This window comes from Syngnathus typhle, linkage group LG6 (genome assembly GCF_033458585.1).
Source record: "Syngnathus typhle isolate RoL2023-S1 ecotype Sweden linkage group LG6, RoL_Styp_1.0, whole genome shotgun sequence".
Lineage (NCBI taxonomy): Eukaryota > Metazoa > Chordata > Actinopteri > Syngnathiformes > Syngnathidae > Syngnathus > Syngnathus typhle.
Window position 1 is genome coordinate 8,814,503 of NC_083743.1, and position 16,573 is coordinate 8,831,075.

General features: G+C 38.9%; 1 protein-coding gene across 3 annotated transcripts in view; it reads right to left on the reverse strand.

Annotated features, from left to right (window-relative positions):
- The window catches only part of LOC133155336 (cGMP-dependent 3',5'-cyclic phosphodiesterase), a 96,837-nt gene that overhangs the window by 71,232 nt on the left and 9,032 nt on the right, over positions 1-16,573 (reverse strand). The window contains exons 1-2 of one of the 3 annotated variants that reach the window (XM_061280563.1): positions 1,390-1,567; positions 127-1,235 (exon numbers count right to left, since the gene is read on the reverse strand). The exons of the other annotated variants lie outside the window; for them this stretch is intronic. The gene's annotated coding sequence lies outside the window, so the exon portion shown is untranslated. Of the gene's footprint in view, positions 1-126; positions 1,236-1,389; positions 1,568-16,573 lie in introns of those variants that run through there. 3 annotated transcript variants of the gene reach the window in all.

Genomic DNA, 16,573 nt, shown 5'->3' on the forward strand with positions numbered 1-16,573 from the left:
TTCTGTGACTGCTTCTTATGAAATGTTTTTCCAGAACACTAGCGTGTGTTGGCTCCAAGCAGCAAACACAAAGTTAAACAGTGTCGCTCTTAGTTCATCGTATCAAATGATAGTGTGCACACATACACCGTCAAGAGGACGCCTGTTGATAGATGGACTGTGTCCATCTTCATCTGCCCTCATTCAGGAATTAAATACTTCATCTGAAGAGAGGAGCACTGATCACAAGGCTTTCATTAGAAACAAGCAGCTGGTGTTGCTGCACTCACTCACTCACTCACTCACTCACTCACTCACTCACTCACTCACTCACTCACTCACTCACTCACTCACTCACTCACTCACTCACTCACTCACTCACTCACTCACCCCAAACCACAGTGCAGGAGACCTTAATTAGCATGGACCTAAAAAACAGTGAATAACCTTGGTGTGTGTGCGTTTGTGTGTGTGTATTTGTGTCAGGGGGTGGGCTGTGCATGCATAACTGTGCATGTGATTAGTTGAACTAAATCAACATGTCATCACAAATGTGTGTTTGTCACGAGGAACACACACAAAACAATGATTGAAACGTGCGTGCGTGTGTGTGCACGTGTGTGTGAGTTCTCCCATAAAACATTTCTGCGAATGAAAGCTCTAAATGGTGAAGGTGCACTCAGGGGAAAAGGGCTAATTTACATAATGGTGGAGCTATATTAACGGCAGCCTGATGCACTCAGTCACACAATTTGACATCTCATCCAGATAATCTGTTTTTTTGTAATAGTCCTTGAAAAAATTTCATTGAAATTGCAAACCATGCTCCAAATTATTATGCATGCACATTTTGTAATGGAGGATTTCCAACAGGAAAACTGTTTCTAAATACAAATATAAAAATGTCAACCACGATCCACCTCGGAATTTCTACCACCTTTACCAAACATACTGTGCATATATGCTTGAGTTGAAATTCATCAACTCATTGGCATATTTCAGATTGACAGTAACGATGCTACGTTCAAAATTGAATTTAAAACGAATCGGGCCTCTTAGATACTGTTGAAAACCAATCCTCCATGGTTTATTAGATTCTCTGTGACTGCAGTTCATCCCTGCTTGATAGAAAAACAAATCTTGAGAGCCTCTTCTGAAATTGGAGACTGGAGCCCATCTTCAGGTGGCTGTGACAGAAGTGTGTTCAGCGTGATGAGTAATGTGCATCTGAGAAGAAGCTGCAACTGCCTAAGGAGCTGAATAAGGTGCAAAGCACAAGTAGATCAGATCTAGAATAAGGAGCTTTGTGAAGACAAAATGTTGCACTTATGTATATGATTACCGCAAGTAAAAATAGTAAGTCAAGCACCACCGTTTATAAAATCCGCTGCAGAGTGTAAATGACTTTACCTTATTGTTGCACGTCATGTATTTCCTTCAACAAGACACGGAGTAAAAAAACAGGAAAGCAACAAAGACACGCCCTGTACAAAGACGTACACGTGTGATATGGTGATTTCAAAAATACACTGAGGTTGCCAACTCTGAGCTGGTCTCACAGCAGAGGAAAACCAGAATAGGAGAATGACGACAAGGTTCAACCGGTGCTAAAAGTTCAAAGTGAAACGCAAACCATGTTTGTGCGGATATATTCTGGCAAGAGGCAGTTTCTGTTAGCAGGGTGTGATCTGACAAGAATATCAGGGGCAAGTTTTTGTGACTCGACAAAAGTGATACTGTACCGATCCAATGTAGAACACATTGCGGATGTGAGAACTTTCTTAACTCTTATCGAGTTTGTAAATGTGCTGAAAAACACACTGGGTGGATTTTCTTTTTAGGGAGTGTGGACAGATTGTTTTTTTGAAATTGAAATATTAATTTTTTTAAAAGCCCAGCTATGCGTAGGCCTTTGTAAAGCGCTTTGAGCACCATATGGTGTGGATAAAAGCACAACGTAAGCGCACTCCATTTATTGAGTACCATTCCTACGCTGTAACAAAAAAAGCCTTAAAAGGTGAACTGCGATATACCGAGGGAATCTTTGAAACCTTAACAATGTTAGTTCAACCTTTAAAAATACAAACTAGACCACATGTATTTTGAACTGTATCTTGTGTGTATGCAATGGCATAACAATGTCAGTAGTCAAACATGACCTTTGTAACGTTTAAATATCTTGGTTGAGCAGGTTAAAAAAAAAATCTCAGTCCAAGGGGGATAATTGAGACATTGCAGAATATAGTATAACAAGACAAGTGATTATACAGGTTTCTCGCAGCAAAATGGACACATGTTCAGCTGGATATGTAATATGATCACACCTTTGGGATATGAGTGACCGTGAAGTCAACCTGGTTCGGGTCAGGTTTGATTCTAAAGGCTGTCAATCACAGGCAAAGTAGTCAAATTTCCAGAAAATACCTGTTTGCCATTTCAAATATTTTCTAAGTTGTTAATTTTGTTCTTGGAAGCTGGAGCGTAAGCCAGTTGCCATCGTTGCAGTCAACGCATCAATTTGGACTGAAAATGGATAAAAAATGATTTTGTTTTAGAGGTTCATCTATATGTACGTAACCAGCTGATAAAGTGCACATTTAAAAAAACAAAATTGTTGCGGTTTACCGGGTAAAAGGATAGTCTTTGGGGAAACGGACATGTCCGTTCAACTTCAGAATAGGTAATTGCCAAAACAACAATGGTGGAGCGCAGCTCAATTATAGCACTGGTAGAGTGAACAGAAAAGTTTACATTTGCCAAATTTAAAATCCACATACCTGACAATGACAGTCACCCAAGAAAAGACTCCTTCTCTACCCTACAAAAGTGCAAAACCTTTCCAATATCCCTTATACGTATCTAATGAACCTTTCTAATTGTGTGGTAGACCATAGACTCAGCAGCCAATCATAGGACTGACATTAAACGACAGACAATCATTTTAAATTGACATTTTCACTCTGTAACCACATACACTTCCTCCAGGTATTTGCTCATTGCTGCTCATGTCAAAAGTAGGCAGTGAAAAGAATTAGCAATAAAAAAACAAATGGACAGGGAGGGAAATAAAGGTTGCATGGCAAGGATCGAGACAGGAGAGAATGATGACAAGGCTGATAATGAGCTGTTGAAGGTTGTACGTGGGGGGCCGGACCCTGCCACTCGGTGAACCCTCGGGAAATGATAGCCTTGGCTAAAAAGTTAATAGATGTCACGGCTTACGCAATAGGAGGCGCCAAATGGAGGTATGCACAAACATGGAGTGGAAGGAGCACTGTGAATACTTACAAAAAAGAGAAAAGGTAAAGACGTTAAAGATTGCAAGACGAAGGCAAGGAAAGCCACTTGGCAAGCGGGAAGCACCAGCAAGCGAGCAAAAATAGCGTGGGTGAAAAAGAAATCACTGCGGCAACAAAGCCGCCTTTGACATTAAGTGAAACATCATAGCCGGAGAAGAGTCATGCAGGGCAGAAACACGCAGAGGAACTGCAGCAAAAACAAAACTTCCTCCTAGTTGTGCCACGATTTTGTTATTTTTTTGACTTGTTTTCGTAAAACTACCTTGTTACTACAATTGTGGGCAGCAGATTGTCACAACACTCAGTTTGTCGCGTGCGGGCAAAATAATTATTCATTACTTCGGTGTGTGTGGGTCGTGGGAGGTTATTTTCACAAACTGTTAAAACCATAATTATCATCCGACTTTAATTCAAAATGAGTATAAGTGGTTTAAATAGATTGGACGGATTGGTCCAGGTTCTGATCAGATAAGACCTATCAGGGCTGTCAAACTCGTGTTTGTCGTGGGCCGCATTGTAGTCATAGGTTCCTTCGGAGGGCCATTATGACTGACGCCTGGTAGTATATATACACAGTATAAGCTACACAACAAAGTGATGAATAACTAGTTTTGAAATCAGAGAGTAGTAAAAACTGTTAAAATATCAGTTTATTTCAACATGAACTAAAGTTTTTATTTAGTATTGACACAGAAAGTAGATTTGTTTTCATGGGCCACATAAAATGATGTAGCGAGCTGTGTCTGGCCCACAAACCTTGACTTTGACACCGATTAGATAGGAGATCAGTTATCTTTTTTTTTTTCGATTATGATCGGCTCCAAAATTCCAATCATGAGAACTCTCAGGTCACTTTCTTGCCTCATTTCCACATTAAAAATAATTCACCTGATGAGAATTTGCTGTAACACGAGTGTATTTGATGCATAACACAAAAAAAGTACCTTTGCATAAAGCAGATAGATTATACAGAAGAAGCCCAGCAATGTTTTATTTTTCCTTCTACCAATTTGGACTAAACAGAATGTACGACTGGAGTGGTTTGAATGGGTGCTGCAACTATTTTTAATGACACCACAAGTGCGTGTGTGCTGATGTGTGTGAGAGTGTATGAAAGAAAACAGGAATGGCTGAGATTGGTTGTCATGGTACCATATGCTCCGGAGTTTCAAATATCATGGAACAATTTATTTCATACAATTTCCGTTTCTTAATGAAGGAGTGAATGCATTGCAGTGACCCTGGTGGGTGCACACACACAAACGCACACACAGACACACACACGCAAGAGGATGCAGACTCAGTCGCACAGTCATAAACAGCTTTATCCACTCAAAGCGCAACCTTGACATTTTGTACTGCAAAAATGAAGGATCAGAACTGAACTGACAGAATGAATAGATTAAAAACAGAAACAAATAATGGGAAATATGACTTGAACTCATAACAAGTATTCTTCAGTGACAAAACCGATTAAAACTTTGAACTTTTGACAATGTCCACACAAAGACAGAGATTTGTTATTAAATAGATATTTTTCTAGACAGTTCGGCGTTTTGTTGGCACGTAAAAACATACAATAGTCATATTTCAAGCTGTCAAAACGAATCGATTAATAGACAACTAATCGGTTTTCAAAACTAATCGACAACTATTTTAATAATCGTTTAGCAACAATAGTCCAAATCCTCTAAACTTTAACAGTATTTTTTTATTATTATTTTTGTAGTCATTCATGAAGGCACTTATTGTCTTTACTGTTTAATCAAAATAGAAAATTTGCAAAAATCTGCTTTTATTTTTGAAAACATTGACCTCATCAGTAACTGAATTTGTTTCAAAAAGGTTGGCGAATAAAATATCAATCCCTCTTGTCATATTTAACTATATTTTAGTTGTTTTTCAATCACTAAGTGATACCAAATAATCAACATTTAGTTAACACACCATAAATAGGGGAAAATGGTTTTGAAATCTACTTTTATGTCAAATAAAACTGTATCCGATAAATCGATGATAGAATATTTGATTCTAAAAATATTTGCTAGTGACAGCCCCAGACACGTTGATTATCGCTCTTTAGGATATGATTAGAACTATTTGAAAATTTGGGACGGAAGAACCAGAGACAAAAGTAATGAAGATGGGGTTTGGGGATTTGTATTTCATCATGTCCTGAAATGATGTCGACCTAATAATCCAATAGATCTGCTGAAGTATCAACAGGTTAATTGGAATAGATTGGAGAAAAACAAAAAAATATATATCACAGAATTATGCCATCTGATTACATTAGCATATAATATAAGTACTTGAAGTGATGGAATATAATGGTTGCCCAGCATAAATGTGTGGCCTGGCTTCAGTCAAAAGCAGCGGGAGGGAGTACAAGTGCAAGGGAGCAGAGAAAAACGTGCACGCTGACATGAGGTACATGGCCGTCTCATTAGAAAGAACATTGGCAGAAAGTTCTTCCGTGTCACAGGCTCAAGTCAACAGGTCGGCGCAAAGACACAATGGCAATTATGGGTGAGACAACACATTCCCACGCCTCATGTCATGACATCTATGTCAAACGTGCGCACATACACGTCCCCTCACTGCACAGCCATGTCCAGAATAACATGAAGAGACGAGAGTCAAACATGTTTAACCTTGGTCATCTCTGATTTCTTCTATCCTGTTTTCACACTTCTCCTTCCTGCTTTCCTTCCTCCAATTATTTCCCCCGTATTTTTTCCTTTCTGTCCTTTCAACATCTCTGGTCATTTCAATTATCTGTGTGTATGTTATACAGAATGTTTGACAAAAAAAGAAATCAGTACTGCTGTCAGAGGGCCTCCTAGTGTAGATGTAATAAAACTACACTTAATAAAGAGATGACATTGATAACAATATTTATTCATATATGATTTGTTGATTTTTGTTGATTTAAAGTATATTCAATGCCCAAAACTGGTTTCAGTCTGGTCCAGAGTCTGAGTGCTTCAGATGGCAACTGGTTTTAACTTTATGTTACACATCTGCAAAACAAAACACTTGTTTGCCACTCTCTATGCAGCTTGAACCACAAAAAAAAAAGGCAACTGCTTTGGAGGTTTTACTGACATTGTCGTTGTTTACACCGGACACCGAGCAAAAAAAAGAAGGGCAACTTCTGCACTGACCATTTGAATGCGCCACATCAATTACGACATGACTCCACCTCCAAAACAAAAACTTTAATGTCATACAAGGCCGCCACTTTCTATTTTACCCACAAAATAAGTGGTGCAAAAAATGGATGGATGGACAGCTCACTATCGGAATACTAAAGAGCACACTGTTTCCATATCAAAAAGAGGCGCCTGCCCATAAGGACATGAAACAAAACATAAGATCTTCCTTTATTTATCCCACACAGGGAAATTCCATCTGCGCCCCCACAAAAAAAACAGGCCAAATATAACACGAAGAAAAAAAAAAAAAAACAGGGGAAAGACAAACAAGAGGGTCGTTTCATCTACTGAGAGACTGGCAATAACTAGGCCAGATTTAGAGAATTCTTTCTATTTTCAGTCTGGTGGTATTTGCTCTTGGGTGAATCTTAATGTCGGTATATGTTGCAGACGTGTTTAGTTCTACAAAGTCTTTACTAACTGGAAGAAGCATTTGCATGCATTTCCCTATATTGAGCAATAAACATGAGGTCAATGGAGTTTTGCATTTTTGCTTTTATATTTAACATTAGTATTATTTTTAAATTATACGACAGAAGGACAGCTTTCAAAGTGGAAGCGGTTATAAATAATTGAATATTTTTTATCTCCTCTCCATCTGTTCATTACTATTTTATCATTTATATTTATATATAAAGTAGATTTGTACTAGCAGTATGTTTAATAAAGGCTTCCTTATACCAAACGTTTGACCCGTATATATTTCAAGTAAATTCAAAACCTAAAGAACTGAAAGCTTCCCTCGTGTCAAAAAACTAGTTAAACCTAATTAGCTGTACCGTATAATTTGAAATATATTTTTTTTCCTATTTGTCGGACAAACTGTTGGGCAAATCCTGCCTCTTGCCAGACTGAAGAGCACAATGTTCCTTTTTATTTAGTAGGTTATTTATTTTAAACCAGGGGTGGGCAAACTTTTTGACTCGCGGGCCGGACTGGGTTCTAAATTTGGACCGGAGGGCCGAACCAGGAGCAGATGGACGTAGGCTTTGTGTGAAGTCATATAAGCGACCTGTAAAGGTCATTGCATAAAAGATTTTGGCCTTTAGTAGGTAGTAAAGCATGGATATTCCAAACAAGTTTTTTGAAAACAAATGCATTTATTAACAGCATTAAATTTTTTTTAATAATAATTCACTAAAAAACTGCTGATTCTCATAAAATACGACACTGTTATTATGAATAACAGTCTCCATCACTTCAGTGCCTGCAGGTCAGATTAATGAAAGATGTTTATCTTATGAGATCACATCAAACGGCAAACATTCTGACCAAATATATCATCTTGAAGAATCGGTGAAAGCATACATCCAAATAAAGTCATCAAAACAGCAACACGGTGAGGGGTATCTGAAAATCAGAGCAGAGTTTTAACTCACAAACACTTGGTAACAGAGGTGAGGAAACGGGAAACACTTCCTTAAAGTAAGCCTTAAGAACTTTACAGGTTAAGATTAGTCGCAAATAGGTGGTGCATCAATGTCCTTGAGCATCCTGCATTGTTTGAAAATGAGAATGGTCGCTAGTTTCAATCCCTGCTATGTGTACAAATCATATTCAAAATGCATTTTTTTACAATAAACTTGAGAGCCTCCCGTTCATTTTCAGTGGGAACAGTGTTGTTGGTCTCCCTTTTTTGCTAGTGCGTCATAGTCTGGAGTAAAATTTGTTGTGGCAATTCTTAGGAGAGATCCGAGGTGTTGGTCCGTTTACCTCGATCTGTGATGGGTTGATGTTGATGTGGCTGAACGTCACGTCGCGTACGTCGAGCCAAATTGGCCACTCTCTTTTAAACGCTCGGCACTGCTTTTCCTTGGGCGACTCATTTTAATGGAAGGATTCCAGGGGAAGGTTTGTGGGCGGCTTTAGCGCAAAACTGCATCTGAAAGCTCAGCGCGCGAATTACAAGAATGCAGATGTCACAGCCCACGATCTAAATTCGGGACTGATACGAATAGAGCGAGAGTGCGCCATGTCCGTACTACTGAGTACGTACACGCACTTGTGAGTGTGCGCCAAGCTTTCTGACACGGCTTCCGGTAGTGAATGCGCAGGCGAGCGCTTCGCCATCTACTGGGGAAACGCAGTCATTGCAGGCAAAATGACCAAAAAAAAAAAAAAAGTTTAATAATACAATTTGTTCAGGGTCGGCGGGCCGGATTAAACGGTCCCGTGGGCCGGATGTGGCCCGCGGGCCGTAGTTTGCCCACCCCTGTTTTAAACTCTTGCCTTGGGCAACTTTCTTCCTTTCCTGAGCAAACCATTTCGAAAACAGCATCAGTCCATTTGCTATACAGCTGACCCTCACTAAAGTTGCGGGTGTTCTGGGCCCTATCCTAGTTAACTTGGAGAAAATGGCCAGCTTCACCCCGGACTCGTCGGTAGTCGTTCACAGAGCTAAGAAATAATGGGGAAAAAAATGTAACTCGAATATCTGACCATTTATAAATCCACATTGACTTATTTCATATAGTAGTATATTGTTTGTTGTTTTTTTTTTTCAGTGGACTGCACTGGATAATAGTCTATTACTAGCCAGTGCACAGATTGTATTGTGAGAGTACATATAGCAAATCCTCTGGAGCAGACAGATTAAAGAAAAAAAGTCCCTGCGATTGAAAGTTTTTATCTTGTGATTACTGCAGCCTGGCCCTTCCTTCATATTGCCCTCAGCGTCAACTAATGACAAAGTGTGACAAAGTGGATGGAGCAGTGCGAGAATGCAGTGTGTGTGTGTGTTGTGCGTGTGTGTCATCCAACTCAGAAGAGCTCGTGAAATCATCCCCCTATATCACTTTCATTTTGAGCCCTACAGCTGTAACCTGTGCGCCATCCATTTTTCATTGTAAACACCCTTTCCATCCACTGGCAATGTTTCTCAAGTATGTGTTGTGACAGTGGCAAAATGATTTGTGAGTGACTCTTGTGACCTCCTATATTACATTCCCCTGCCTCGGGATCAACACCTGCTTCCTGCAACAGATAAGCAATGTGTAGAGGTATTCACACCAATGATTGGAACACGAGCAAGGTGATGTCATTATCATCCCCAGAGACGTATATTTAGAGTGGCAGGATAATGACACTAGTAAACATACACACATATACAATGGAGGCACTGATACAAATATTTCCGACCATGCATCATTCTTGACATAAAAGTTCAGCCTTTGCTCAACACGTTGTGCATATTTTTTTCTTTATTATCTGCCTGAGATCAACTAATGAGGAATACAGTATTTGAAACCAACTGCTGCCATGGCAACGTGACCATAACAATTTCCTTCTCCTTTCATCAAGATGCCCTCTCTCGCTCCGGAAACTCTCAGTCCCCTAATCCATTCGGCTTTCCTTTTGCTTCGCTTTTCCTTTTCACTCCTTCTTTTGCCATTTTCATAAGTTTTGATGTATTGTGCTTATCTTTTTGTGCTTGATGCATAGAGTAAAAATCTGAATTAAAAGATAGACGTTAAATACACATCAACACTCTGAAAATGCAATTACGGTATTCATGTGTTTAAAATGAGCATCAAAATGGCAAACAAGATTATTTAATTGAACATGACGATTTGATCGTGTTCAGTGGCAGAGTTCCATCCTCTGTGATCTAAAACCAGGTGATGGAGGGTTGGAGTTTCTGCAAAATTGGACCCAAGACCAAAAAATGTTTCCTGGTCTGATATTTGAATGGCCAGGTCAGAACTAGGTGTAAATAAGTTGAAAGCATGGCTCTATCCTGCCTTAAGTACTGTTTCACTCAGGCTGGAGGTGATGGGGCATAGTAACGGTGCAGAAAATATTTGGGGCAAATCAGAACCCTCTGCAGCTAGAAATTTACCATCATTTAACTTCCATTTACGAATTTTTGCAGGCCACTGTTAAGTTAACAATTATCTGTCTATTCACAAATCCCTAATTACTATCCCGTGTAAATATCTTGATATAGTGGACTAAATAAAATTGTAAATTTTAATTCAGCATTGCATAAAAAAAGAAAGAAAAAAAAAAGTGTCCTTTACATACTCTTATCTTTATCACAGCTTGCTGGAAAATGTCATCAGAAAAAATTAAGCATGGAAGCATAATTTGCAACAATATGCTGGGAAGTCATTCTGAAAATCACATATAACAATAGGTGATTTTTCTTCATTTTTGATCCATCCCTAATTAAGCAATCACTGTCATCAGTGTCAGAGGCTACTTAAACACTACAGCTCCCTCTCCTGGTCACCCATTTGAAGGCAAATTCAAATAATGCCACAAATTAGCATCGCATGATTGGCTTTTGGTACCTCCTGTCCCCAAAGTATTAAACATTCTGTCGCAGCTTTAAATTATGACTTCCAATCTATACATAACTGCCCATAAATGTTGCTAAAATACACAAAGCCAGAGCTAAATTTGCTCCCTCATGTGCGCTTAATCTTACAGATGGCAAAAGAGGAGGGCTTTAAAGGATTGTCTTGCACAACATTGCAAGGATCACAATAATAGTGCTTAGTTACAATTGTTGCTAATGGACTGGTGGAAGGGGGGAAAAAAAACCCCATCTTCTTTCAATTTTCCCTAGCCTCCATTTTCATGGACCACTACATGGATTTGACAGAAAGAGTTTTTGTACACATGATTTACTTTGTAGAAAAGCTCATCCAATGGTGACGATTGTTTATTTGCAGTTTGTTTTGGAGGGTTAGTAACTTTCCCAAAAACACACACGACATGCGGAAGGACATTTCAGTCTGAACCTCAGATGGGCTCTATTTGAGAGTATAAACAGGCTGACAATAATGACATTACCTTCCTTTCTCAAGTCTTTAGGTTGTCCATTACGGTGGTAAATAGCAAAGATGCATTGTAGTGAATTATATCGTTAAGTTTTATCTTTGTCTCCCTAAAACTTTCACATACATTTTCAAGGATGTGCTTAATTCCAACAAACCAACCTTCTGTGTAGCAGCTGCACTTTTTGTTCATGCAGAGCTCAAGACTATGACGATTTTATTTCCAGCTTGTGTGGATATGTTTTTGCAAGTAAGATCATTTTAGTGGGGATTAGAAATCACAGCAATCCCAAAAAGATCCCCATTTAATGCCTTCCACAAAAGAAAATAGAGATGTACTGGACAAGCTGCTGTGTCTATCTAGCCTAACAACTTTCATTGTAATAAATTTTAGCATTATTATGAGAATAATAGTTCAGCTTTTATGACTTGAGCTATTAAGTCCCAGTCATACATTGGGGACACACCAGCAATTGTTGCTAATAACACATCTGTTTGGGTCTCGGGCTTTATACCACCAGCTGCTGGTGCATCATGTGAAACAGCAGTCTGGTTATTGTCCTTTTGTGCAGTCAGTCCGTAATAAAATCCATGCATGCTTTCAATTTGATTCTGCAGTTCGTGCTGTGAATATGCATAGAGAGCTACAAAATGTCAGGTAAAAATCATGTCATTTGTGCAAGAAGACAATTTAATGTGTATGTCTGGAATATGCAAGAGGTTTAACACCGATGTCCTATAGGCCACGTGGCATATCATTACTAATCAATTGTTATTATTATTAATGTACCAGAGAATAAAATGTGGGTCTGTATCTGTTTGACCAAGTAAACAGCGTGGTGGCGTTTGGAGCGATAAGGCTTCAGCTAGTTTGTTGGTTCAGTGACTGTGTGGCTCTGCCGATAAGAACGTGAGCCAATGTGGATGGACAATCATTGCTCAACAAATACATGGCAAGACAATATCCGCTAATGTTCAAAGACATCAATAACAGTTAAGCCTGAGTGAATGCGTAACCTGAATTTTTCTCGGAAAGATCTCAAGATTAAAATCTGAAAATGCAAATCGTGTGATCAAGCCTAAATAGGATACTGTACACTCATTGAACCATCGTGAAAGTGGTATGGGTGATTCTCAGAATGTATGGTCCAGCTTTCTTCCCTCCACAATCAATCACAACTTTTATATATTTACAATATTGCAGACATACTGAAAAAATAAAAGACTTTGCAAATGTACCTAATTTTTTGGATGAACAACAGAAACATGATTTCTACCCTGAAAGCACACCAAAATTATTATGAAGGCTGCATCCTATGGGTCATCAGTCCCAAAAAAAAAAACTTTGCTGATCCAACAAAAAATGATGTAATAATCTCCAATGACTTGTGTTTCAGTAGCGAAAAAAATAAATAAAAATGCTAGCAGCCATGATGTAATCTATTTTGAAGAAAAAGCAGGTCAGGGAGGGCCATGTTGAGAAGGAGAGAAAATACAAGGAAAATAGAACAAAGGTCCGCACAAAAGCTAACTAAAAGAGACGGAAAAGAGAAAGCAGAAGCCAGGAGCAAATTTAATAAACATTGAAAATGATGAAGCAAGGATAAGACTCCAATAATGATCTAGAAGACCAGCACCACACAGAGAGAGAAAGAAAGAGAGGAGAAAAAGAGAGAAGTCATTGAAGCAAGACACAAAAGAAGTATGAAATGCGAGATTGTGGAAATAGCAGGATATGATTCACATAAGACCCAAAAGACCCATGGTGCACAACAACTTCTCTTACTAATGCACAAATAAATCTGTCAGCACACCATATTTGGCTCATGCACGCATAATATGCCATCCCTTACAGGGCCGGCATGATTTGCCACGGCACGGTAAAGAAGCTGAGCGAATTTGGCAGCTATAGTGATTTACTTGCACTCGTCTGGAATTATTGAGCCCAGTTTCACTTCATCGCTAGCACTTAAGTCTTTATTAACAATGACCAGAGACAAACTGGGCCACGGGTGCACTGCATGTAATAAAATACCCAGTTAAGATAAGCACGGCCAATTGCACCCGTCGTTTTTTAGACACTTCGCTTCATCGAATAAAATTCAGTGTGTGAGCCTGAGTCTTTCCGTCAGTGAGCTGGTGTGTGCGTTTGTTCACACATATGTTTGCATCATTGCTGTGATATGCGATGGCATTTGAAGAAAATCGGACCCGGTTGACGTGACTGAAGGTCAATAAATGCTAATAGCCGCACGTCCGCGCCTACATAAACGTCAAATAATACTCACAATGCAAATTCTCTTTCCTAACTTAAACAGAGGCCAACGCAGAGGTTAATAATGTGTTCAAACGTCGTATGCTGGGAGTCATTTGTCTCCATTAGTTTCCTGAAAGGGACAGCTTGCTGATAAGCAAAGGACTGGCATTTTACACAGTCAGAGCCATTTATTATTAATAGCTGTCATTGAATTATGGAGTAAGGAGGGGGGGGCAAAAAGAAAGGGAAGCTCATTAGAAAGGGAGATGATCAGAAATAAGCGATGACAGCATCCTAAAATCCGTCCAAATAATGAACTTCAAACTATTTACAATTCAATTTGGCACCTATATTGTAATGACTACGCTCAAAGAAATTTCAATAGATTACATAATTCATTATGAAAACATCCCACTTTAAACGATAGGGATTAGCTTGTGTGTCTGTGGTCATTTGAATCAGTAGGGGATTTTTATTTTAGACTCATTCCTATTCCCACAGAATTGTGCATGCTCAAAGTAATAATTCATGACCTGTTCGAAATTAAGGTCATGAGCAAACATGACCACATAACTGCACACCACACGCATGACCCCTATTGAGTTATACATATTTGAAAACCAGCAATTGGCTTGCGACCAATCTAGGGTGTACCTCACTTCTTGCATGAATTCTGCTGAGATAGGGTCCAGCTCACCCGTGACCCTATCGTGGATAAACAATATAGAAACTAAAAAGATGGATATTTAAAATCCTGCTTCAATGAGACACTAGCAAACCTCATTGGGAAAAAAAAGATGGCAATGTATCTATCCAAGATAAATAATTACAATATATCCTGATCGGTCAAATCCAATCTGATGCAGGTCACCGGTCCTAGAAAATATAGAACCTTTATTAACACTATGTTTTGAGTTACAATATAATATTCATACAAGCATAAAAAGTGACTTGGGTATAATAAAACTCCATACAACTGGGAGTAGACTGCTGAAAGTGGTTGACGTTATTGCGTGACACTTTCTTTAAGGTCACATACACCAAGTGCAAAAAAGAAGTTGCTGCAAAGCAAAACAAGCATCTTTTAAACGCAGCATAAAATGTGATGGCGCATGAAGAACACCCGAGGTGGTGATTAACATACAGGTGATTAAAGTACACAGAGTGAGCATTACAGTGTGCACTCGAGCGGATTCTTTTTACATTAACACGGCACACAGCTGTTTTTGCAGGTGCCTTTCTCTTTTTTTTTTTATTACTGACGACATCCTGTTGTCACCATCATTGTAAATATTGCATAATACTGGAAAGCAAGCACAATGGTAACTATATTGCAGCTTATTTCCATTTGAGGTTCTACGGTCATCATTAATTCGCTCTTTGCCATTTATACCTTCGAGTGTAGACACGAATTTTTTTTTGTAATTACTAACTGCAGTCTCGCTGAAAATAAGATGACATCTTCCACAATCTCATGGTATGTTTTTAGAGGTGTTTGCTTGTAAGCACAACAGTATCATAAACTGCTGACAAAGTAGCTCCAGATGGCATTAAAATGTTTAGCGCAGATGAGCACACATTGAATAGGAACAAACCTTATTATATGACCGGTCCCAATAAGAGAAGAGAAGCGGGAAAAGATTTAATGACAGCTTCCAAACCGGGCTGAACAACCCCCGCCAATGCTGCACGTTGCAATAACAGCACCAGTGGATGTAGCATGGAAACCACTGTTTGTGTCAGCACTGGTGTCTGGTTGCTGGTCAATTAGCTTTTGCTGTTGTCTAATGGGTTTGTGCGTCCTTCCTGTTGGGGAGTGTGATGGAAGACACAAACTACCAGTGGCTTCAGCATTAGCGCACAAGCACGGACATGTGTACACAACTGTCAGGAAACGATTTGGGAGTTCACTAGGAAAGCTGGTGGTTGTCGGGGAGTATGGTGAAATAGCCATCTCGCTCTACTTACTTCCACATCATATCCATAATTGCCACCATTAGGAAAGATGATTCCTGGTTGGCTTACGGGTGTCCATTGTTTAGATTTTAAGACTCAGCGGAGATGAGAATGTGTTATTCCACATGGGTTTGTTTAAAAAGTAAGGCCCATTTTAATTGGTCCAGGGTGTATTATGCCTCTCACTCAGGGAAAGTAGAATACAAATGGAAGAGTAGCTAGTCCATTTTTTATTTAAAAAAAATATTATTTTAAATTAGAATAAATAAACCATGTCACACAGTGTTATGGGGAAAGTTATAATAGGACATGAATGAACTACTCAACAGAGCATTTGAAAAATCAGCTCTCGATTCAACAGAGAAACCATTAAGAACACACAGCGCAGCAATAGGAAATAATTAGTACAACAAAAACTAGCACGCAAACCACGAAAAACATCACGTAATTATGGGATTGCTCATGTGGTGACTTTTATAATCAAAATAATTTATCATCAACAGTCAGCTTAAAAAGAAATAGCAGGTTTGGCTGCCATTCGTAAAAATCAGCCTGAAAAGAAGATTGCAATGTGCAATACTCACAAAATTGTTTAGCAGTGCTATTAGAGCACCGACAGACATGTCTGAATATGCCCTTTCACCCCTCTGGATCCTATCCAAATAAAAGTCAATAGAATTCTTGCTTGACCTCATAAAATAAATCTTGTATGTAAGAAGGAAATCAACAGCTTTAGACAACACTACCAGAATGCCACCAAATAGTGAACAATAATTGGAACCACCAATAATACAAAGTAATAAAAAATAAATAAATTGGACAAAACAGATTGGAACCACCAATAATAATACAAAGTAATACAAAAAATGCGACAAAATCAAAAATCTGTTTCTGCTTCCACCATGTCGTGGGCTATGAGAAGAGCCACTAAAACTGGCTACAAATCTGTGTTCATGCCCACAACAGCGCAAACTGCCTGTTTCTAACTGCACTAAGCTACAAGTGGAAAGAAATACTAACAAATGGTGGAGCTTGCCCGCGGGCACAAATATAAAATGGTAACAAGGGTTAACTATTTTTTTA